This window comes from Podarcis cretensis (genome assembly GCF_951804945.1).
Source record: "Podarcis cretensis genome assembly, chromosome: 3".
In the NCBI taxonomy this organism is placed as follows: Eukaryota; Metazoa; Chordata; class Lepidosauria; order Squamata; family Lacertidae; genus Podarcis; species Podarcis cretensis.
The window spans coordinates 99,525,633-99,549,106 of NC_137172.1; the positions used below are offsets into that span (position 1 = coordinate 99,525,633).

At 43.3% G+C, this 23,474-nt stretch overlaps 1 long non-coding RNA gene across 1 annotated transcript in view; it reads right to left on the reverse strand.

Annotated features, from left to right (window-relative positions):
- Positions 1–22,647, reverse strand: part of LOC307212727 — a 48,634-nt gene extending 25,987 nt beyond the window's left edge. The window contains exon 1 of the long non-coding RNA XR_013837148.1: positions 20,972–22,647. This is a non-coding gene — a long non-coding RNA (uncharacterized lncRNA). The remainder of the gene's footprint in view (positions 1–20,971) is intronic.
- Between the last annotated feature and the right edge of the window lie 827 nt (positions 22,648–23,474).

The window sequence follows — 23,474 nt, forward strand, 5'->3', positions numbered from 1 at the left end:
TCTGTTAAGAGCCAAGAGAGGAGGAAGAACAGGAAATAGAAGAGGCTTTAAAAGGCTGCTCTGGAAGGGGTGAGAAAACCTGGAGGAAACAGCAGGAGAGAGAAACTCTTGAGAAAATCCTGGCTTTTGTGGAAAGAGAAAACAATCATCCTTGGGAAATTACCACTGCTCTTTAGCCATTGGACTTCTAGAAGTAAAGGTCATCAGTTATTATCACCATTGTGGCTGACCTTGAAGACAAAATGAACAACTCTGGCTCAGAGCATGCTGTATTTACACACTTCAGTAGAACACATAGATCTGACCTAAAGCATCCCCACTGCCCTCAGGCCATGGAGGAGAAAGCCTAACTAAGCATGTTCTCTGCGATTGTGGAGCTGCCTAAAAGGCATATAATACAAAATGGCCGACAGCGTGCAAGGAGCAACACTAGCAAAACAAACCCAAAGCACTACAGATGTAAATAGAAATAAGGAGGCAGGAACTATCTGGAGAAAACCTATGATGTACTGATCTATACTGACACAGTGAGATGTACTGAGCATATGTGATGTGCCAGTCATTTTTGAAATAATTATTTGTAATCCTGTGGTCCCTGGGAGGGTGTCCCCAGGGCCATAGTAAGCATTGACTCTAACTCTCCAAGGGCTGGGGGGGGGGGAGAAGGAAAATCCAGTTAGCTGCCTTATTCCGAGTCAGATCACTGCTCCATCTAGCTCAGCATTATCTGCCCTGACTGGCAGGGACTCTCCAAGATTTCAGATTTCCATCTGGTGCTTTCTATCTGGCAATGCCAGGGATGGAACTAGAGGCCTTCTGCATGCAAAGGAGATGCTCTTTCAAGCAGTTCTCCAGCTGAATTGCTCCTATCAGAAGAACCTCAATCAAATCTTTGACCCGGAAGTGTCCTTGGATGGTGCCGGCTCCCGGCCTGTAGAGTGAGATGAGCACGCAACCCTAGAGTCGGACACGACTGGCCCGTACGGGCAGGGGTACCTTTACCTTTACCTTTATACGCAGGAACGCCCTAAAGAATCCTCATCTAATCTAATTACTTTGTAAATACTTTGGAGCGTGTGATTAGAAATGCGAGATACGGCTAGCTTGGCCATGAGATATGGCTAGCCTGCTCAGTTGTCCCCTTTTTACCTTTACTCTCCACAGAATTCGCAAGGACCAGAGCCAGCTAGTTTACCTTTCCCCTCCTTTGTTATCGTTCCCTTTGTGCTACTTGGCTCTCTTTCCACATGTTTTGAACGGTAACTTCAGCATACTTTTCCTGGTAAATTGCAGAGATCCTTTTCCTCTGCCTCCCCTTTGGAATGTCTGGTTTTCTCATAACATATTTTCCACTTGTCCCAAGATCAGCTTTTTGCTTCAGCTGTTGCCATAGGGATAACGAAAGACTTTCAACAGACTCTTGCTGTAGCAGGTTTTCGTTTTGCATGAGGGCAGCTATGATATTCCTCACCATATGGACGCAGAGTTGTTTTTATTGTTAAAGGTGTTGCCTCCGTGAACATTCGGACATGTTGCCAAAATTGGCAAGCGGCGGACATCACTTCACTGGCTTTGTCAAGGCGCTTTGAGGAAATACAACTTTGGTATTGTTCTTCCTTATGCAGATCTGAAAGCTGATATTTCCCATAGGGCAGCTACTCTTGTCAGCTTTTGTGTCTCCTGCTGTTCCTGTAAGATCTACCAGATGTTTACCAGGCTTATTCAACTTTAATTCAAGTCAACACAAAAGGCTCTTTATTTGTGTGTCAGGAGCCCTGAAGCAGGGGAAAACCCTTGCTGCAAGTAATCCATTAAAATAGATCAAAGGGACGGACACACACACACAGCTATAGCTTAAGCTACGAGTTTTCAGTTTAAGCAGAATGCAATAGAAGGGAAGCACCCACAAAGAGACACTAAGGACTCATCCTCACTGTTGTTTAATGTGGGTAGTAAGCTTCCCGTTAATTCTCTGTGGTCCATATGGCTACAGTGATTCTCCAAATCACTGCCTTCCCACACTTTTGACCTTCCTTGATCTGGACTTTCTCATACCAGGGATGCTCCAAAAGGGGAGAGGATATGAGAAAATCCAGATTGAGACAAAGGAAAGTGTAGGAAAGCAGTGATTTGGAGGACAAAGTCATATGGACAACAGAGAATTATAAGAATTTAAGGTCTCAAATATATAAATTAAATGTTCATAAATTTAAAAGGCAAACACATAAGTATATAAACCATGTGTCTGAAATAGTACAGGAGAGCAATCCTGAAACCATTGTGACTCTCCCAAATTGACCTCAAATGTTTCTCTGCAAGGAGGAAGGAAATGGGAAAGCCTCTCCATTGTATTTTGCTTACCTGTCTTTAGGGCGTCTTTGTGTATGAATAGGGTGAGCCTGTGACCAGGATCCAGGAATTAAAGTATTTACCATCACAAAAGAATGGCCGGGCTGCCCAAGTAAAGCAATCAATGACCATTGCCAGGTATCCTAGCCTGGCAGACAGGATTTCTGTTGTCAGATTTCTGTGTGGAAGTGGCTGTTTGACCTGTGTCAATAAGTGCTGCTGCACTTATTGGGAGATACCGAGATATTGGAAAATAAAAATAATTGTTTGAAAATGGTATTTAAAAGCTCTATTGAAATAACACAAGAATGAGCTGAATTATTCTCCAGTTTTGACCTTTTGAACTGGCTCCTAGTTTTCAAAAAGCACTTTCACTCCCCCGTAATGAAAATACAGAATCGACAGCTATTGGAGTCTAATCATGATCCCGAGTCTTTTCTCCCCTTTTTCTGTACTTCTTCATAGTATTTGCTCTTTTGTTTCCGAACTTCAGTTCCAGACAGTTTCCATTCTCCTTAAATCAAAGATCTCTAAAATTTGTACATTCCAGTCTCCTAAATCAGGCAATCTGCCAGGTACTTGACACCTCTGGGTTTGTTTTTTAGTAGTCCCAGGTAAAGGTAAAGAGACCCCTGACCATTAGGTCCAGTTGTGGCCGATTCTGGGGTTGCGGCGCTCATCTCGCTTTATTGGCCGAGGGAGCCGGCGTACAGCTTCCGGGTCATGTGGCCAGCATGACTAAGCCGTTTCTGGCGAACCAGAGCAGTGCACAGAAATGCCGTTCACCTTCCCGCCAGAGCGGTATCTATTTATCTACTTGCACTTTGAGGTACTTTCGAACTGCTAGGTTGGCAGGAGCAGGGACCGAGCAATGGGAGCTCAGTAGTCCCAGAGAGACAGCAAAAACAGAAGTTTTATGGATCTTCCACTGAGCCCTCATACTTAGTTGGCAGCTTGTGTTGAACTTGGTGCATTGCAAGTTGTACGGACCTGTCTTAACTATTCAAGCAGTTTTCCTGGGTGTAGCAAAACTATCTGCAGCCAGGATGCAGCAAATATTTTTATTATTTCCTGTGCTGTGGCCCTCCAGATGTTGTCAGACGACAAATCCCATCATCCCTGACCACTTGCCGTGCAACTGGGGGCTTATGGGAGTTGGAGTATGAGAACTTCTGGAAGGTCACTGAAGTGTGGGCATTGAACTATGCTTCTATACAGTCTAAAATACTTAGCTCCCACTATCCTATCCATTATAAGAGGAAGTCATATAAGCAATGACTGCCTTTGCCAAGCATCTATAAGTTTGGTCTCTTATTAGCTTATGGAAATGTTGAACTGTTGACGGGATCCTGTGAATTACATATACCTGTAAGATGTGGGACTTTGTGCAGAATTAGGTGGACTAGAGAAAGAGAAATACGATGTGTAAAATAAGGTTCTAGTCCTCGAAGTCGCAAAGAAAAAGCTTGAAAAAATACTAAAGGAAGTATAAAAAATAAGTAGCCATGTGAATCTACTGTGTCACACTAGGCTTGCCTATTAAAACCAATAATATTTTCCCCCAGTTCACTGGGACTAGGCTCCTAGAACTACCAGTTATTGTTTTTAAAAACAGTGACAGAGGGGAGGGAGGGATGTCAAAGCCATAGCTGTTAAAAACATAACTGGATCTTCTTCCCTGCCATCCATATGGACAAAAGGGCATTTGTTTTCTTCTTAGTATTCTTGGGGGCACAGCTTTTATCAGCATTACGGGCCAAGGTTACAGCTGTATGGGGCCGGCAGTCAGCATTAGCTGCCAAAAGGCCTGAAATCATCCATGAGCGCACAGCTGTCACCCAGTACAATGAAGTGAGGGATACATGATGAATGGCTTTGTGTGAGGTCTGCAGGGAGGAAGAGAGAATCAAGGGTATCATTGCGTGCCTGTACAGAGGGGCTGACTCGTTTAAATTACCCTGGCATTTAAAAATGATTTCTCAGATTGCAAAGATCAAATCTGTTGCCTCTGACACATTCCTGCCTGACCCTTGGCAAAAGGGAAGAGTAGAATCTCCTGTCTCATCTTGTTCCCATGCACTGTATAATTCCTAGATTCAATTCCCTCCCCCTCTTTCTTTTTTCTTTTTCCTTTCTCCTCCTGTGATGAGGCTGCATTTTAATATTTTAATGTTTCAATATTTTAATGTTGTATTTTAATCTTGTTTTTAAGTTGTATTCATTCAACTTGTTTTTATTATTGTTTGTTAGCCGCCCTGAGCCCGGCCTTGGCTGGGGAGGGCGGGGTATAAACAAAAATTATTATTATTATTATTAGATTAGAGGTGCCATAGTGCCTCTTGGCTAGCATGGGATGACACATTTTCAGGCTTGCATGGCAAGCCTCTTGGTTTCTGCCTCTCCACTCTTAATGCCTGGCTGGGGTTGGTGGGTTGGGGAGAAAAGATGGCTCAGAAATCAAGAAACAAATAATTCTTGACAACCCAGTATCCAGAAATTCGCTTCTGAATTGAACCAAAGCTGCTGGGTCTTTAGAACATAATTCATCACTAGGTTAATATGTGAGTTTTTCTCAAGTTCTGCTAAGATCTCAGATAGAGAGAGGAGGCTAGCACTGTTAGGCAGCAGATGTGTAAGTCACATTTTAACCAGAGCTTCTATCCTTATGAGATTTCTAATGTATGTGTTTTCCCTCCAAACAGGCCCCAAGAGTGTGATATTACTGCACCTGCAGTCATTCAAGGCCCAGTGATAACATAAAGAGGCATAGCTTCTAATATGTCTGTACATTGTGCTCAGGAGAGCCATTTACAATTATGATTGAGACGTGCCAAGCTGAAAAATATTAATAAATCTCATTGCAGGACTATTTCCACTTGTAATGGCATTGTAGCATTTGAGGTAGAACCATGGCTGGCTGGTTTGTCGGGATTAAATAACTGAATAATGTAGATGTATTAAAACAAACAATAGTAAAGTAAAGATTTTTAGCCAAACATTTGGTTGCTAAGTTCACATCAGTAGGACAAATTCAGACAGGCACACACTACCTCTTTGCCTTGGTTATCTGACTAGCTTCTTCATCCAAAGTTCCAGTGACAATTAATTCCTCTTTAGCAAACAGCCCTCTGGGTCATTAGGCTATATGTGACTTTTCTTTTGAGCCTCACCCTGCTCTGCTGTCTCTTGCCTTTGCACTTTCTGCCCCTTGGTTCTGGGCCCTGCCTTGACTTCGTTTCTCTCCTAGCTTCTTGCTGCCCAGATGGCAGCTTCATGGATAGAAGTTCTGGAGTGGCTTTGTGAAGGAACAGAGAATCATAGAACCATAGAGTTCGAAGGGACCCTGAGGAACATCTAGTCCAACTGGCTGCAAGGCTGGAATATGCATCTGTTCCAAATGGTTATCAACACCAAGCTCTAACCACCTGAGCTATCCAGGAAACCAAAAAGGTCATGAGCATTGGGTGTAGATATCCCTGCCCTCACTCTGATGTGAACAACACTGTCGTGTAAACATGGCTTGAAACTCAGTAGGGAGGGGGGACAACCTCTCTCTTTTTAAACCACTAATTTGAACATACCCCAAGTGAAAAACTGTCTTTGTACAAAGAAGACACCAACAGAGGAACCTCTCTGCCAGGTTTGGGGATCCTTTGGCCCTCCAGAACTACAACTCCCTTCAGTTCCTGCAGACATGGCCAATGGCCAAGGAGGATAGAAGCTGTAGTTCAACAACATCTGGCAGACCAAAGGTTCCTCACACCTGCAGTAAATGATCGATCTCCAATCAGAAAGGACTCGAGCAACAAGCAAGCTTTCCTCTTCCTCTATATGCTTGCTCATTCAACCCCTTTCTCTTGTCACTGAGTGCTGGGCACTTCTGCAAAAAATGAGTGGAAGACAATTTGCAGGGTCATCAACTTCCCTTTCCTTGATTTCTCCTTTCCTTCTTCATAATTCTTATGGAACTCATTAGTTTCACTACCTCTTCTTAACCCCAGCAGCTGGACCAGATCAGCTGGTGGTTAATGAAACTTACAAGTTCTGAAAGAATTATAAATGAAAAGAGAACATAATATAAGAGAACGCAAGAGCCATCTGTGACTCTGGCACTTGTGAAACTGGTGGACCCAGTCCTTAATTCCCTCCCCGCCATACACCATTTGTCATGAAAAATGCAGAGCCCCTAACAGGCAAAACTCAGCTTCTAACAGACCCTCCAAGTGTCCCTATTTTCCAGGAACAGTACTGGATTTAAAGAAGCTTTCCCAGTTTCTTATTTGTCCGACTTTTCCTTAGGACATCCCTATTTTCAATGGAGAAACATTGGAGGGTATGGAGTTATGCGACCCCTGAGCCAAGGAGATAAGTAACTATACAAAGTTTGTTGTTGTTTAGTCATGTTCGACTCTTCGTGACCCCATGGACCAGAGCACGCCAGGCCCTCCTGTCTTCCACTGCCTCCCACAGTTTAGTCAAACTCATGCTGGTAGCTTTGAGAACACTGTCCAACCATCTCGTCCTCTGTCGTCCCCTTCTTCTTGTGCCCTCAATCTTTCCCAACACCAGGGTCTTTTCCAGGTAGTCTTCTCTTCTCATGAGGTGGCCAAAGTATTGGAGTCTCAGTTTCACGATCTGTCCTTCCAGTGAGCACTCAGGGCTGATTTCCTTAAGAATGGATAGGTTTGACCTTCTTGCAGTCCATGGGACTCTCAGGAGTCTCCTCCAGCACCATTAATTCAAAAGCATCAATTCTTCGGCGATCAGCCTTCTTTATGGTCCAGCTCTCACTTCCATACATCACTTTAGAAGACATCTAAAGGTAGCCCTGTATAGGGAAGTTTTTTTAATGTTGAATGTTTTATTATGTTTTTATATATGTTGGAAGTTGCCCAGAGGGGCTAGGGCAACCCAGTCAGATGGGCAGGGTATAAATAATAAAATTGTTGTTATTATTCTGAAATAGGACACCCCTATTTTCATTGGGCAAATGTTGGAAGCTATGCTAGCCTAGTATTTTTGTATTAACTTGCTAGATTTCTATTTTAGAAAGGAACAGCAGCAGCAACAACAAAAGTCACTGCTTTTTCTCTGAAGCAGACAGTTTCATACTTCACGTGCGAAAGAAGTGTGCAAACCTATGGTGGCGTTAGCCTTTAAAAATAAATAAATCTCAGCTCCTTTGTCTAGAGAGCTTGTGCTTTTTTAGAATGCCAGAACATTACATAAACACTCACTGGAAACAGCTGCCCAATATGGGGGGGGGGGGAGGAGAGAACGCAACTCTCTTGGAGCAGCCTGAGCATTTGGCAACTGTCTCGCGTTTCCAAAGAAACTTGCGCTGCCAGAAAGGATGTGATGTGTTAGGGACTAGCAATGGGAGAAACCCCTGCAGATCACACAACAGTACAACCCACAACTTTCTCTCCAGACCATATCGCATAAAATATGCTGTCTTATACCTGACTATGAGAAGGCTAATGGTAACAATTCACGAAAATAAAAAATGTAAGCAGTGTTCCGAATTTCCCCCCAAAACAATGTTGTTTTTAGATGCTAATAAAATGAACTCTAGCTTTGGATCATGCACAAGCTACACAAAAGCAATGTTTGGAAGAAATATATAGATATTTAAACTTACAAGTTTGTGACTTTTAGCATGGTGCTTGTTTTGGGGTAAGGGGATGTACTAGGGGATTTAAATGGCTGTGGAAATTTAAAACATACATCCCACCCAATAACTGTGGGAACCTTAGTTTGCTAAGGATGCTAGGAATTGTAGCTCTGTAAGTAGAAAACTACAGTTCCCATGATTCATGAAGGGGTGCTTTAAATGTGTGGTGCGTAGCAGTCAAGGATAGCCTTTTTTCAGGAACACTTTCCTTGTGGCCTGAATATTGGAGACTCATAGTGCCACCTGTAATGAGCTGTTCATAAAAAGGTGCTTCACCTTTTTATGATTTGTCAGAGGTGCTGCAGAAGGGGGGCCGGTGAATATGTCCTCCATTCAAAAAAGAACAATGCTGACACAGTTAGAAGGCCCTTGCTCTGAACTGGCACTTTGGCATCATCCTGCTCACTATGGGATCCCTGATTGGCTGTGACCATTTCCGATTAAAAGAGAAAGCTTGGCTCAAGAGCGGGAAATTGTGCCTAAACAATTTCCAGTCATGCAGCCGGGAGCCAGCCCTGAAAATAAATTTTAAAAAAAACTGAATTACAATAAGCAGAGGCAGTGTTGGGGGGGGGGGAACATTTCAGCCTCCTGCCTTGAAAGCACCATTTTTGTGCCAAAAATATGTGCAGGAAAATATTTCATTCAGCTCTAGTTCATCGTGGTTCAGCGCATGGCAAACAATGGTTTATAAAGGCAGTGTCAAAGGCCTCCCAATATCTTGGCTTGATGTTTGTGCCAGGTCAGAAAGTTTTTTTACCAGTCTTTTCCAGCCAACTTTTCTCTATCTTCTATCCACGTTCAAAGTGCAAACTGGGGCTCAGGCAAGGGGAGTGTTCCAATGTGTTGCAAATAGCTACAAACTAAACCTGACGCTTTCCAGACATAGATGGGTCACAGCACACAGCTAGAGCATATGCTTTAGATTCAGGTGTGTCGCAGGTTCAATCCCTGTCATCTCGAAGTAGGATTTCTCTATGAAGCCCTGGAGAGTTGGGAGGTTCCCATGTTCCTAGAACCAAATATATTGTTATTGGCCACCCCAACCCCTGCTGAGCAGTGAGAGGTTCCAGAAGCCTTGGCACTTAAGCAGGGTTTAGGTTTCCTTCAGAAAAACGAGGCACAGCTGAGACTGTAGCATCTTTAAGATAGATGGCTTTATGTAGACACACCTGAGCCTTGATGGCAGGGAAGCGCAGAACATTACATCCCAAGTGTCTCTGTTGTTGCTTCTCTCAAGGCTTCAACAATCTTGGGTTCAAAGCAGAAGCCAGCCCCCATTCCCATTTCTGGGTACAGCCTCTCCACATGGATTTCTGCCCCTGCCTTACTTTCAAAAACCTCCTGCAAATGGACACTTTTTCCTGTGGTGACATCACTCCCCCTGTAACCCTGGCAACCTTCCGCTCCCAATTCTTCTGTCTCTGTCCACTACTCAGAGCTAGGGGAAGGAAAGTATTTGCATTGTCAATCGCTCTTAATGGCCTGGTACTCTGCTCTCTTTGTTTCTTAATGGAATAATAATAATAATAATAATAATAATAATAATAATAATAATAATTTATATCCCGCCCTCCCCAGCTGAAGCCGGGCTCAGAGCGGCTAACAACAGTAAAATAATACAACATTCTAAAATCATTTCATTATAAAATCAGTTCAAATCAAATTAATGGCAACCATTGGGCTAGAGTTCTGTGAGGACTGACAAAGGAAGGGGTCAGGCTGTGCCCTGGCCAAAGGCCTGGTGGAACAGTTCTGTCTTGGAGGCCTTGCAGAAAGATGTCAAGTCCCGCAGGGCCCTAGTCTCTTGTGACAGCCTCTGTCTCCTAACAGGATAAATGGTATCGCCTGTGCCTGGCATCTCTCCTTAATACTCCAAATATTAGCTAATTTTTCACTAGATTTAAGAATTTGTGGGGATCTGTCCCACCCCACAAACTCATAATAATGTAATAGTAATCCACCAGGAAAGGGAATAGGGTGATATAGAGAACAGCTGCAGGCAATATACTGAGGGGTATATTGAGAGCATGAGAGAATAGCATTTGCCTGATTTATGGGATAATTCAACAGTTGCAAAGCAAAGACGTGGACAATCGCTAAGCCTGCTATAGGTGTGTTTCCAGCTTGTCTATCAAGCCAGTGGATCAACCATGCACTTCAGCAAGGCCTCTTTCCCTTCTTAAAACAAACACTAAACACTAGTCATTGCACACAGCCCTGATAGCAACCCCCTTTGGAATATAACAATGTGACCCTGGTGTTCTCTTTTGGCCTTGCTTGGAAAATAAAATAAAACACTTCCCAGTCTCAGAAGCCACAATGCACTCTTGTTTCATCACCCCTGGGATTTTCTATTTTTAGAATTTCTCATATAGCGACTTCTCCTGTTCTCTACCTAGCATTTACATCAATGGGTACTTCTTAGTTCATACCCACAGGCAACCAGATCCACAGCAGTTTCCCTCTCTATCTTATTCTTTCCCCACTGAGCAGCTGGACCAGAGCAATGAAGAGTTTTCACGGCTTCCATCTGGCATCTCGTCCATTTATCATACAGGGAAGGAAGTCGATCTGAGCACTCATGCTGTCAGGTTAAGAACACAGGCTACCGTCTTACACTGAAGGCCCATCTAGCTCAGTGTTGTGTCTACAGGGACTGGTAGTGCCCTTCAAACAAGTGTCTTCCCCAACTCTAACTCATCTCTAACTCAACATGGGACCTTCTTCATGCAAAGCATCTGCCCACCCGCTGGTTCCTAAGTTTTAATTTGGAATTCCCACACATTCCTAAAATGTGGTGCATCTATCAAAACAAAGCAACTGGAAGAACTTTCTGACTGTAAGAGCTGTTTGACAGTGGAACTGACTCCCTTGGTAAGTGGTGGACTCTCCTTCATTGGATGTTTTTAAGCAGAGGTTGGATGGTCGTCTGTCACAGATGCTTTAGTTGAGATTCCTGCATTGCAAAGGGTTGGACAAGACGACCCTTGGTGTCCCTTCCAACTCTACAATTCTATGATTCTATCCTACCTCTCCCATAAAGAAGGCTGATCGCCGAAGAATTAATGCTTTTAAATTATGGTGCTGGAGGAGACTCTTGAGAGTCCCATGGACTGCAAGAAGATCAAACCTATCCATTCTTAAGGAAATCAGCCCTGAGTGCTCACTGGAAGGACAGATCGTGAAGCTGAGGCTCCAGTACTTTGGCCACCTCATGAGAAGAGAAGACTCCCTGGAAAAGACCCTGATGTTGGGAAAGATAGAGGGCACAACGAGAAGGGGACGACAGAGAACAAGATGGTTGGACAGTGTTCTCGGAAGCTACAAACATGAGTCTGACCAAACTACGGGAGGGAGTAGAAGACAGGAGTGCCTGGCGTGCTCTAGTCCATGGGGTCACGAAGACTCGGACATGACTAAACGACTAAACAACAACATCCTACCTCTCACTCCACTCCCTGCCCCATGCCAAAGATCTGGCACTGCACAAAATTGACTTCACTGTGCTATTACCAGCTTGATCCTATAACTATTCACACGTGGTAGGAATAACAATGAGCAATGGGGACATAGTAAGTGAGGGTGGCGGTAGTGGCTGCTCATTAGGCAAGAAGGCCGGGAGCCCAACAGCAGGTGGCACTAGAGCCCCAAACTGTCAGAGCCAACTACTTTTGGTTTTGTCCCCATCCTCCTCCCTGCTGAGTTTTACGAGGAGGAAGCTGACAGGCAGGGCCACCCTCTAGAGCGGTTCTCAACCTGTGGGTCCCCAGATGTTGTTGGACTACAACTCCCATCATCCCTAGCTAGCAAGGCCAGAGCTCAGGGATGATGGGAGTTGTAGTCCAACAACATCTGGGGACCCATAGGTTGAGAAAGGCTGCGTCTAGACTGATCATAAGTAAGGGTGGAGGCAGATGTGAGACTGGGCTTGGTGGGGCAATGCTCCAACCAGTGGACCAACCTCCATTGGGTGTCTGTGCATAGTAGAAGGATATAAGAGCCTTACTGGATCAGACCTAAGGTTCATCTAGTCAGCATCCTGCTCTCACAGTGGCCAACCAGATATCTCTTGAGCAGAGCCATAGCTATTGGGGTGGTGGTGGTGGTAGCCAGGTATTTTGCCCTGGGTGAAGCCTCTAGAGTGTGTTTGTGTACACAAATGTGCATGGAAGGTGCCAAACTGAGTCTCCGACCCAGTTGAAATAAAGCCTAGTTTCACTTTTGCTCTTGAGAAGCCTGCAAATAAGATAGGAGTGCAGCAGCAACTCGCGCAGAGAGGCAAACTGCCTCTAGCAGTGAAGGTTCAGACATCTATTACCTTCTACTACCAACAACCCCCCAGCATCCTAACCACTTTAGAATTCAGGGTGTGCCCCCTGAGAATGTAAAGAGCACATTGCAACAAAAAAAATCCAGCAGGATCAAGAAAGAGGCAATGCTTGAAGCGACAGTGATGACTGTTCTGCTTCTCAATGAGAAGCTCCCCGCCCCCAACATTTTATTTTTCCCAACTTGCAGAGCAGCTTATTGGCTCTCTCATTTGCATGGCATTTTCCCTCTTGCAGCCTGCTCATTAAACATTTCTTAAATCTCCACCATTCTCATTTTTGGCTCAGGGCTCTGCTATTATTCATTTGTACTGAGAGCCGTCAGAACATATAATATTTCTGGTGATGTTTTAGGGTTTTAAACAGGAAGTGCTGGCTGGTTTGGGTAGCAGTGGGTGCACTTTGCAAATCTGGATGCAACAATAAATTTTAAAAATGATGTCATTATTTTTTTTTACTGCATGTCAAGAGTAGAGGCTGAAAGCTGGCACTATTTTCATTTCAGTGAATCAGTGCTAATATAAAGAGCTTCCCTAAAAAGGAGAAGACAATGAGCAGAAAACAGGACAAGCTGACCAGATTGATTGCGGGAAAGCTTGTTCTTCTGTAATGAGGGCAATCTTTAGCAGCAACAAATAAGTAAACTGCAAATGCATTAGAGGATATACAGTGGTACCTCGGGTTACAGATGCTTCAGGTTACAGACTCCGCTAACCCAGAAATAGTGCTTCAGGTTAAGAACTTTGCTTCAGGATGAGAACAGAAATTGTGCTCCAGCGGCACGGCAGCAGCAGGAGGCCCCATTAGCTAAAGTGGTGCTTCAGGTTAAGAACAGTTTCAGGTTAAGTACAGACATCTGAAAGGAATTAAGTACTTAACCCGAGGTACCACTGTATTTGACATGATTCAGCATAAATTCTCTTAATCACTACAATGGCTTGGAAGGGGAAATGCTGTTGCTCTGTTACTTAATAAAAGCAAAACAGAATCTTCGTGGACTGTTTTTCCCTGAAGCACAGCTGAACAGAGGTAACTTCTGCTCTCAGGTTTCCTGGCTGGTGGTTTATGGAAGGGAATTCCAGGAAGGGTCCCCTTGAGTATTTTCCATAAACATCAAGGCGAGAGCACAACTGCATTCATATTTATGGAAGTCAAAGACAGCCAAGACAAATATCTTTGAAGATATTAAAATGATTTTGAGGGATTTTTTTTGTTACATGTATGCAGCTTTCTGGAGGTTTGGTGGATTTGCTGAAACCTGAACAGTTCCAAAGCTAGGAAGGTGCTGTAACAAAATATTTTGCAAGAAGTCCCCCCCCAAAGAAATACAGTCGTACCTTGGAAGTCGAATGGAATCCATTCCAGAAGTCCGTTCGACTTCCAAAATGGTCGAAAACCAAATCGCTGCTTCTGATTGGCTGCAGGAAGCCCCGTCGGACGTTCGGTTTCCAAAAGAATTTTCACAAACCGGAACAATCACTTCTGGGCATTTGGGATCCAAGGTACTACTGTATTAGGAACAGAACAGAGAAAGCTGCTGAGTCACTGATCACTGGTCACTGAGGCTGGATCTACACTGACCTGTTTAACATTATTAGAATGATATTACATATGCCATTCTAACACGTCACAGGGCATATTTGTTAATTACAGCATTTTTTTACCTTGGTTTTTTCTCTGTCAAAACGCTGTCTCCCTGCTGCTGGTTGCTCTGCAGCACCTTCTGGTGTCACATTTTAATAAAGCATTATGGACGTTAAAAGTAGGACGTCATGTGTCATGTCCATACACGTTTATCAAAACCATTCCTTAACGTTAAAAACCATGAGTGTAGATCTGCTCTGAGTGGTAATTGCTCTCCAGGGTTTCAGGCAGGCAGCCTTTCCCAGTCCTACCCGGAGACGCTGGGACTGAACCTGGGAATCCAAAGCAGCTGCTCCACCATTTGAGCTACAGGCAATGACCTGATTTATGCATGTCCAATTTACACACAACCGTACGCACTTGCATCATGGAGACCCAGAAGTGGTGGGGAAAGGGGTGGGGCAGGGGTGTAATGGGGCATAACGGGGGTGCAATAAGCTTATGCATGCTCTGTCAACTTATGCAGAGGTCAGGAATGTAACCCTACAAATCAATCGTTGACTGTACATCCCTTTCCTGGAGTTTTACCAGCGGCGGGTACCACAAAATAAAGAAGGCCTCTACTAAATAAGGACAGCTGGTCCATATGCAATGAAATAAAATGTTTTGACTCATAGGGTGATACTGCAAGTTCTGTAACAGCTTTACCATGCCTTTTGGATAACCTGTCCCTAACAATGCACAGTCTCCTCAAATTCTACCTTTTGCTATTCTGCTGAGGCCTTATAGCAAGCGCCAAACTTCCAGCAGCAATTCTGGAAGAGCAGTCTTAGGGCGAAGACAGGCATAATATCCTGCTGGGGGCGGGAGCAGTTTAGAAAGTGTGCTCAGACCCCTTTCACTGTGCACAGAACGTATGTAAGCTCTCCCATCATGGCTACTCACTAACCACCATAGTAGCTTCTGGGAGCAGGCTGTTACTATGTTCCAGAATATTAGTGTATTCCAGACTATATGGGGATTCCTTGCAATGTTCTGTAACAGCCTCATTTTTAAAAAAACAAAACAGAAACAAAACAAAAATAACAGGTTAATGCCAGGGTAGGGGTAGTCACAGAATACCAAGTAAATTTCCCCAGCTGCTTTCACAGGCTGTGGCCTCAGCAAGTTAGCTATACTGAAAATGAAACATAAGGGAGGGGTTATTCTGTGCACAAATTAAATCCAGCTTAACAAATAAAACAACAAGAACAGCCAAGCTCTGGCGAAGGTACAATTCTTGCATTCGCAGGAGAAAAGGGGGGGCGGAGGAGGTGGGGGAAGAAACCCTGATTTACATTATCGATTACAAAGAAAGCATTGAGATGACCTATTCTGTTTAGACTGAGAAGGATCTGAAGGAATTGTAGGATTGAGTGCCACTATTAGACAAATATACCCCACAGGAAATGCGTTGTTTCTCACACACGTGAGGCTTGTGCAGACAGCAGCAAAGCAAGAGCTACATGCTGGATCAGTTCACATGATGGAAAATAACCTCTGCGTGAAATGTCCACCCAGAAAAGTTACTTGCAGACCACATCTCTCCAGACAAACTATTGTACTTCCATGATGATTTGCCCTGGCAGTATCATGAACACAATAACATGGGATCCTGCTTTCAACACCATTTGTGAATGCAAAAGTTTTGGGGTGGTCACACCACCTCATTTCCAATCAGTGCATGGCCCCAAAACTCCCTGCTGAAATCCCATTAACTGTTCATACCACAAAAGTTCTGGTCCCCCACCCCCACTTTTGTTGCGCTATAGCCCCTCTGGACAGCAATAATGGCAGCACTGGGGAAGCATCGCAGAACAGCTAACAAAGCAGAATAAATCCACCACTAAGGCACTCTTATTGCATCAAGAACATGTTGAATTCACCAGCAATCATTTGATAGCCTTGCCTCTATGGTTTTCAAACCTTTAATGGCTTTGATTGTTTACATTTTCACTTCTTGTAATTCTCTGCATTGGGAAAATTAAACGATAGCAAAAGGTTTCTACAAAGAATCTTGACAATATTTAATTTCTATTTCACAATATGCCCTCTTTGTTGGCAAAAGGAAAGAGGCAAATTAGTGCTTGGTGGAATTTTTAATATTATTATTTTGGTGAACTGAAGTGCTTTTTGGTTCTGAATATTCTCCAGGGCCACCTGAAGTTTTAAATACAGAATACAAGATTAGAGAATCTCAGCCCCAGCAGATCTCAAGACCTCTCTATCTTGCCCACAAAACTATCTCCAGGCCACACACTTCAGTGCTTCTGTTTTGCAACCCAAGGGTTTTTGCTTGGCTACAATGTGTCCTTGAATTCTGATCATGCTTCTTGCTTGCTTGGATGAAAGATAGAGAGAGGTGTATGAATGTTTAGTAGCTAGCCAACTGTACAAAGGTAGAATTAACCTTGATGACAAAACCTGCCTGGCAAAAGAGGGCATCCTTTATAAAAAAAGTATACCAATTCTGATTGATACAAAGCTGGCTGAATTCACTTTTAAGTGCTCACTTCCCCTCTTTGAACTTTGTAGGACAGAGAGGAACTCTACTAATCAGAGAATTTCTTTTAAAAGCCTGTTTTATGTGCACATTTATTTTATTTATTTTAAACATTTCCATTCCACCTCTCCAGAGCTCCAGGCAACAAAGATGAAAGCAATACACCCGCAGAGCAAACTCCCAATAAAATATAAATATAGCAAAGCCTGTAACGTTCATAACAGCACCAGCAAGCTCTCATTAAAACTTTGGGGCTGAAAACTGCTTAGAACAGGTTCCTTTGATCAACTCTGAATGTCATGCAGGAGTTCATTGGGCCCATTGCAGCAATGCCCTTGCTTCTTGCTGAGATGCCCTAACTTCACACACTATAGCACCTGATGCAGGGCCTGACCAGCAGGGGTTACCTTGCTGACACCTTGAATGGTTTCCAGAAGCTAACAGAGCAGTACAGTTTCTGAAAGATCTCAAACATGCTCCCAACAACTGACTGAACAACAACACCTGCCTTTAAAAAGGACAAAAGGGTACTTTCAGACCACCTTTTACTGAGCATCTATCCTGATTTGTTTGCTGCTGCTTCAAAGCAAGTGTTACCCCATACTTTACCCATCCCTTTATCCCACAAAGTATGATCTTCTGGGAAAGTGGCTTTATTGCGCACGACATCCATATCAGCTCTAATGGCACAACCTGATTTTACTGGCATGTGATTGGGGGGTGAGATTCAAATAGTGGCAGCCTGGAAGCACACAAAGACTAACAAATATAACCTAAGCTTTTGGTGACTAGAGGCAACTTCATGAGATTACAAGCAGTGCTATTCTGAACTTCATGAGATACAAGAAGCATCCTGAACTGCATGTTTATATATACACATAGTTTGGGCAGGGGCAGTTGAGGCAGGCGAGAGTTGCAAACACTGAGAAAATGTGGGAAGTATAGAGGTAATGACAACTGTGTAATTCACAAAACATTGGTTGCACCTGGCATCTTTAATGTTAGAAAATCCCTGGAATCCAAGATCAAAGTTTGGGGCAAGTACTCCTTGCTGCGAGAACCCCAGCACAGATTTAACATGGGAAAACATATAGCAAAGAAAGCATGGAAAATATAGATTGTAAAACCTTTAAAATATGCCCTTTCCACTGAATTCCAAAGCAATCTTTTTTAAAATCCCCTTCCAAAGTTTTCTACTTCCCTAGCAATCGGATAGGCCACACATTGGGTAAGTTATAAAAATGGATTACTTACAAACTCTCCAAAGAGTTGTGTCCTTTTCCATACAGCAGTCACAAAAGGTTGCACAGGCAGGGAAACACTGCTTCGTCACAAAATGGTTAAAGTTCCTAAACTATTGGTTTAGGGAAATGCTAGTTTCAGGCTCCATTCCTGTCTGGAACAAAAGAGGTTGGCTGGGATGGAGAGAGCAGCTCAGAAAAGTTCACATGTAGACAGAGGGAACAAAGGTTTAGTTACCTATTTCCTCCCAAGGTGAGGGGAAGTGACATAGGCTAAGTCTGACAGAACAGTTTACTCTATGGTATTAACCCCTTCATGCATTACTTAGACTCAAGCATGTTGGTTATATGAAGCTGGCTTAACCTATGCTTAATACATGTTTATAAATCCCTTTGTCCCATGTAGGTGCCAAGACTCTTTTCTCTGTGTGTTTGCTGCAACAGTTCAACACAGCTCCCCCTCTTGACACTGAGCAGCTAGTATCCTGGTCCTCCCTATGAGCAGCTCAGTGCAAAGCAGTTACCAAGTGCACCGTTTAGAGTTTCCCAATTAAACAACCTATAAATACTTCTAAATCAGTAAAATAATTATCTTGATAATATGGATGAAAGGCAGTCATAAATAAAACAAGCAGCCCCCCCCAAAACACACACACACACACACACACAGACACACTCAAAAATTATGGGGGCTTAGTGGAGGTCAGGTGGAATGCTTCTTGTCTTATTATTATATATTTATTCCATCATGGCAAAAAGCAGGCTAGCTGAACAGTATTGCATTATACAGAAGCTGGTGACTTCAGTGTTTTGATTTATGTGCACGTGTGTGCTTCAAAACTGAAGCTCTACATACTTCCAAATCAGTTCCCTGGAACTGATTGTGCCCACTTCTGAGCACCATGTTTTAAGGACACTGACCAACCAGGCTGTGTCCAGAAGAGGGCAACCCATGAGGAGATATGAGCCTTCAAAGATATGAAGGGCTGTCATGCTGGTGATGATCAGATTTGTGCTCTTGCTCCAAAGGGTGGGAATTGCTTGGAAGCAGATTTCAGGTAAACCTCAGCTTCCTAAGAGTAAGAGTAAGAGTTGTTCAACAATGGTGGGCTCTCTTTCACTGGAGGTATTTAAGCAGGGCCTGCACAGCCAACTCTCAGGGAAGTTGTAGCTGCATCCTGCAGTGTAGCTCTTGCCTAGAGCACAGGGTTAAGTTAGGTGACCTCCAAGATCCCATCCAGCATTCTGCGATCCTGCAAAATATGCTCTTTGAAATGCCCTGAAGATGTATTTGAGGGTGTTGAGGACTGCAGCCCAAAAGCACAGCTTCTGTAGGACAACTTATACAGAGCAAGGCAGTCTCTATCCTAAACAGAGAACTGCAAACAGCTGGCTAAAGAAAAAAACAAAACAAAGGTTGAATCTGGACAAATGTGGGTGAGAAGAAACTTGATGACAGCCAGTGGACCTAGAAGAGCAATGTGAAAGTTAGAATGCAGGATGTGTGCTAACACAGTCCCAAGCGTGTGCCTATGTGGATATATATTATTCCCTCTGACTGAGAATTTGGTTCTCCTGAACTGGCCTTGCATTAATTAGTCAACTCCCACACAAGGCTGTGCTTCAAAACCGAAAGCTGTTTCTTGGATCTTTTTGTCTTTCTTTTATTTCCTAAAAAAAGATATGACTAGTTTGCAAAGGAATAATGAAGCTCCATCCAGGGCCTGCTAGACAAAGATCACATCTGAAGCAAAACTCATTAACTGTTAAGCATAAAAAGGCACACCAAATAATTAGAGCCTCATATAACCAACATGCTTAAGTCTATTTAATGCATAAAGCTGCCAGGCCAGGCTTAGCTCACCTTGGGAGGAAGTAGATAATCAAACCTTTCTTCCCCTTCAGTCTATCTGGGGAGCTCAACTTATGAGGGGGTCTGAGCTGGTTGCTTCAAGCTCAGTCTGCATGGCTCTCACACATCACTCTTCAGTCCCTATACCAATAATTTAGGAACTTTCACCACTTGGGAACTAAGCCAAGTTCAGCTGCCTGTGCATCCTTTTACACTGATGTATGGAAAAGCACATGAACCTGACCTTTGAAGAGTTTGTAAGTTAACCAATTTTTAACCTACTAAATGTATGGTATTTTTCCTATGCCTGGGGAAGAGGGGAGTTTTGGAACTCAGAAAGGTCTTTTTTTAAAGGTCTAACAGCCTATACTTCCTTTACTTTGCTGCATCTTTTTATGATTTTAAATATCTGCTGGGGGTTCTCTCACCAAAGAGTAATTGCCCCAGACTTGGATCTTGGGGTTCAGGAATTCTTATTTTATACCAACATAAAAGCACATGATATCCTGGGAATTGTAGTTTTTAAGGGTCCTGGGAACTGTAGCTCTGTGAGGGGTAAACAGCAGCTCCCATGATTCTTTGAGCAAAGCAATGAACTTTGAATATATGGTGTATGTAACTTGGAAGTGTTTCTTCAATCAAGGCAAGTTGAAGTGGGCTGTGTAAATTACTCTTAAAGAGACAACTCCCTCTGTCCTAAAATGTTCAAGCAGCTGTGGAATTCCCTATTTAACATGTCCCCACAGCTGGTATTGATTGAAGAAGCTGTCTTTTCCCCAGTGTTGTTCAGTTAGTAGTTGTCTTAAGTTTCTGAAGATCACAATCCTTTAGCAATGGGAGAGAAGGAAGACTTGTCCTTTAAGGCAGGGGTGGATATATAACAAGCTTCCTAGAAACTTGATATTGTATTATTATTATTACCTTGAGGTCCACCAGGTACCAAATAGGGGTGAGAAGGAAGCGGAAGAGGATATGTTATTAGAATTAAGGAACATGCATATGTTCAGTCCAGGAATTCGTGAGTTTGCAGTCTTTTGCACTCACAAATCCACTCTTGGTTTCCTCATAATAATTTTTCCACTCTAGGAGTCTAATTTAAGGGGTGGGCATGTGTGTAGCTTTCAGCTGTTGCTAATGCTGAACTCCTGGGAGATAGGAACTCTTACCGCTACACTGTGAGATCCTAATTTATCTTTAAAAAATAAATAAGAACATTATCTATACTTACAGCCTGCCCTTCACAGAATGGACCCATGGCAGGTTGCACAAAATATCACCATTGAAAACAAAATATACCGGACAATAAAACCATTAAATTTAAACCACAAGACTAAGCAAAGTCACAAGAGCAGCAAAGCAGGAGTGAGGTAGCACAGTAAGAAGAAAGCATTCACTTACCCCAACGCCTGGGTAATGAGGTGAGTCTTGATCTGATGGCGAAACCTGAACAATCTTGGTGCAAGATACACCTCGGAGGGGAGGGCATTCCATAGCCTGGGGACAAGAGAAGACCCTCTCACATGGTGTTGTGTCTTATAAGGGCCTTCCCACTCCTCTTTTCCACAACCATCCCCTGATTTAAAGGCACAACCCCACAGAATTAACTGAGCCAACACTAGTTTGCGTTGTTTGCTTGTTGTTGTTGTATATTTATTTCTCTCCCGCCTTTGTCCCTAGCAGGGATTCAAGGCGGCTTACAAATAAAATAAGAACAACTAAAATGATGGGCGGGGGGGAGGGACAATAATTAAAAAGCAATTCAGCATTAATAGAATTAAAATGTTCTTAGAATTAAAAATGGATTTAACAGTACTGCATTTCCAACATTCAAAGCACTTCATATTTTTATGAACAATGGTCCTTTAGTTAGGGGAATTACTGGCTAATGGCTCAATGGACAGAGAAATTCTTCTTAATAAGATACAATAGCCAGGAAGTAGCTAGAACATCCTTGAGGGCTCTGAACAGAGGAATAGCTTTTCTTCCCCCAGCTAAAGATGATGTCATCTAGATTGTTCATTCTCTCCCTCTTTCCCTCTGTAAAGGAAAAGCAGCAATACCTTGTATGGAAGTGGAGGCAGTGTTGTCTTGGTGATGGAACTGCCTCTGTTGGGACTGGGATGGGACAGCAAGGAGGTTGGGGAAGCAGGTGAGATTTGGTCTGGAGGCTTCCTCGGTCACAGTTAATGCAGTGACTGTGGAACCTGATCAGCGTCAGTGCAGTTCTGTTTTAGAAAAGCAATCCTGGAATGGCTTGGTTAGTGCAGTTCATTCCCTAAAGCTTTTGAATGACTTATTCTCTGTTCATTGCTGAACCTCAAAGTATGCATCTCCAAAAGCAGGGCAGTCTGCATGTGAATTCATATTTTTCCTCCGTGCACTCGCTTACCAACTGGCTGCACGTATTTTGGATTAAACAATGGGAAATAGCTTTCCTACTGTGCAATTTATTGCTCCTAAAATGTCTGAGAATGATCTTTGGCAGTCTTTCTCCCAGGAGGAAGCCAATAATTAAGCAAGAAAATCCAGAAGGGTAGGCTTGTTAGATTGTTGTAGGGGGAAAAGAAAAGACCCCAATAATTATGGCACCTTTTAACAGACTAACATATTTAGCTTTCATAGATCCACACCCCAGCACACATTTAAAGCGCATGTCTTCTCCCAAAGAATCTCAGGAACTGTTGTTGGTTAAGGATGCTGTGAATTATATCGGTGTGAGGGAGAACTCTGGCAGGAAGGGCACTGCCCCATGTTGCCCTAATGAAGAGCAGTCTCTGGGACAAAGAACACTTTTGTTTACTACTGACTGCGGTAATTGGACCATACACACCTTTGCAACTACTGTAATTTAAAGAGAAATGCAGCACTCTGAAGGCCATGATAAATAAAGTATATAGCATTTCTTATAGGAAAAACACGGCCTCTGTGGGGTTCTTATATTTCCCCCCAAGACCATACTTAGAAAAACATCTATTTTAATTTAAACTCAAGGACTGCAATGAATGGGACGCAGGTGGTGCTGTGGGTTAAACCACAGAGCCTAGGACTTGCCACTCAGAAGGTCAGCGGTTCAAATCCCCGTGACGGAGTGAGCTCCCGTTGCTTGGTCCCAGCTCCTGCCAACCTAGCAGTTCAAAAGCACGTCAAAGTGCAAGTAGATAAATAGGTACCACTCTAGTTGGAAGGTAAACGGCGTTTCCATGCGCTGCTCTGTTTTGCCAGAAGCGGCTTAGTCATGCTGGCCACATGACCTGGAAGCTGCATGCCGGCTTCCTCATCCAATAAAGCAAGATGAGCACTGCAACCCCAGAGTCAGCCACGACTGGACCTAATGGTCAGGGATCCCTTTACCTTTACCTTACTGCACTGAATACATGCTTGTACACACAACTGCTTGCACACATATACTAGGGGCCACTTCTAAATTACAAACAGGAACGTCTGTTTTAAGAGGTACCAAAGAGACATACTATGCAACAGAGGGTGTTTTTTTTTTAAAGAATGCAATAAAAATTGAAATACTGGCATAAGGTATTTGCTGATAGTGTAACATTTTAATGTTATCTGGGGAACAATAAGATTTGCTCATTTCCAGATGTTAGGCCAGCTGGTGTGCATCAATGCACCTGCCTGAGCAAGAGTTTGCAACCTTTATACATGTCAAAATTATGTGGAGGATTGAGGCTGAAATCATAGACCCTATTACCTGATGGCAAGCCACAATGAAATGAATGGACTTTACTTCTGAGTAGATAAGTATAGAGCTGCACTGGAAGTCACTTGGCATCTAAAAGCAGATCCATCCCACTGCATTTTAATCCTTTATGGATTATTAGTTTGCCAAATTCTGGCTGTGTTGTATACGGTGGCAAAATGTTTACCAGGGATATTTCTAGACTGA